Consider the following 2,271-nt stretch of genomic DNA (forward strand, 5'->3'; position numbering starts at 1 on the left):
ATACCAGCGTTGGAATTTATTTCAACAAAGCCGAGATGGCGAACAAACAATAAAACAGAGTTCACTTACTTAATCAAATAAAAAGGAAACACACCAAGGAAGAGGAATTCCGCTGTCAACAAATTGGCACTACTGCCAGGACGATTTATTGAGGGGGAAAAAATTCCTCGAAAATAACCTTTCAACAAATTGGCGTCGCTGCCAGAGAATTGCTTTAATAATAGAAGATTTCATATTTATATGTCATTCATCAAATAATTGTGCATAAATTTATTTTTGCTTTTGTACAAATTGTTTTGACTTTGTACAAAGATGTAAAATATTAAATATGTATATTATCTATCTACTAACTCTTCTTGGAAAATGGAAAGAAAAACCTTTCTTGTGCATGAACAGGAACAAACAACTTGAATTTTCTCTTGATCCTGAAATAGAGAAAACACTCAAGAAGTAGAAAAAATCACAAAAGAGGGCACGTCAAGCAAGAACAATTATCCAAGAAAAAAGAACAAAAATGGCAGAGAATCATGAATTCAGGGCAGAAAATTAGAACAACAATGGTAGATTTGTCAGTTTTAACCCCAAGAATATGATAAGAATAGGGAGACCTTCAAGCACTCAAAGGCCACCAGAAATGTAAACTAGGTTAGTACAACTTATGTACGCCAACCCTTTTTCTGGACTAGATCATGAAGATCCATACAACCACCTCACAAAATTCTATGAGTTGGTTGGTACTGCTGGGATCTCCGAGTCTAAGGAGGAGACCATTTTTCTAAGGCTATTTCCGTTAACACTTACCGGAAAAGCCAAAGAATGGTTCCTAGATCTTCCACAACATATTCGAATCAAATAGAACATGGTGGAGGAGACATTCATGACAAGATACCGCGAGGAAAATTTATGGACATAAAAACTGCTATCTACACTTTCATCCAGCCTTCGGGGGAAGTCTCTGCAAGGCATGGGACAGATTTAAATTCATGCTAAGAAAATGCCCCAACCATGGGTTCGATGTTCAAACTCAGATCCACATTTTTGTCAATGGACTTCAACAACAGCATAAATGGATCTTGAACACAACTGCAGGCGGACAATTAATGGCTAAACCTCCGCAAGAAGCAATTGATATCATCGAATCCATGGCATTAAATGATCAAAAAAGTCAACACCAGAGAAGGCCACCACCTTGGCAAGGTGGAATACTTGAATTAAACTCAGCTGATGCAGTACTGGCCCAACATAAATTACTTCAACCACAACTGGAAGAGGTAACCCAAAAAGTTAATGATTTGCCAAAACAGTTAGGAGAAACCTCAAAGAAGCAAATTTATCGGTGTGACAATTGCAGTGAAGATCATGATTCCATTACCTACCAAAATGAGATGGGGCAAAGAAAGAATAACTTATTCACATGATTATGAGAAGTAAGTTGTAACTGGAGTATTCTTGAAACCATTATGCCGTCGTTAGAATTTCTTTCAACAAAGTCGAGATGGCGAACAAAGAATAAAACTGAGTTCACTTACTTAATCAAATAAAAAGGAAACACACTGAAATGAGGGAATTTCTGCTTTCAACGAATTGGCACTACTACCAGGACGATTTGTTGAGGGGGGAAAACCTTCCCCCAAAATAAACCTTTCAACGATAGGCAGCTGAGCGTGGGACCAGGTCAACCAAGTTGCTCAAGCAGGAAACTAAGCATGGGACCACATGAGCTAAGCACCTGGCCTACCATAAAAATGGTGGCTTGGCCTAGAAGAATGGCTATGTCATGAATGATGTCATAAGCCAAGCAACTAGCCAAAGCTAACTTCTAGACGAAGTTTATGACCTCATGCATGAGACAAGAAAGTAGGAGGTGTCACCAGGCATGTAGCCTAGCCCACAATAGGTTGTCCAAGCTAGCTGGCTAAGATGGGATAAGCTAGCTGGCCAAGATTGAACTAAAACTTGAGTTAAAGATCCAAACATGCTTCTTCTTAAAGTTTTGATAAGTGAACTAAAAAGTATAACCTACACCTTAGTTTACTTGCCACATCAAGCATCTATTTTAAGCAACTTATGTTCAAGGCTAAATGATGTTAATGGAGCCTGAAGTAGGGTGTGACAACCTACTCCGACGAGTGGCATTTAACTATTATTTAGTGTATTACATAAGGTTTGAAAATCATCTTATCATACTAGGACACCAGATGAAGGATTTAGAAATGATGTGTGGAATTAACCGGAAACATAACTTGTAATGTTTTCAAAATCATTTGAGTC

At 38.1% G+C, this 2,271-nt stretch overlaps 1 long non-coding RNA gene across 1 annotated transcript in view; it reads left to right on the forward strand.

The window, feature by feature from the left end:
- Positions 1-2,271, forward strand: part of LOC109362486 — a 19,826-nt gene that overhangs the window by 15,015 nt on the left and 2,540 nt on the right. The window lies entirely within an intron of this gene.

This window comes from Lupinus angustifolius, chromosome LG12, assembly GCF_001865875.1.
Source record: "Lupinus angustifolius cultivar Tanjil chromosome LG12, LupAngTanjil_v1.0, whole genome shotgun sequence".
Classification (NCBI taxonomy): domain Eukaryota; kingdom Viridiplantae; phylum Streptophyta; class Magnoliopsida; order Fabales; family Fabaceae; genus Lupinus; species Lupinus angustifolius.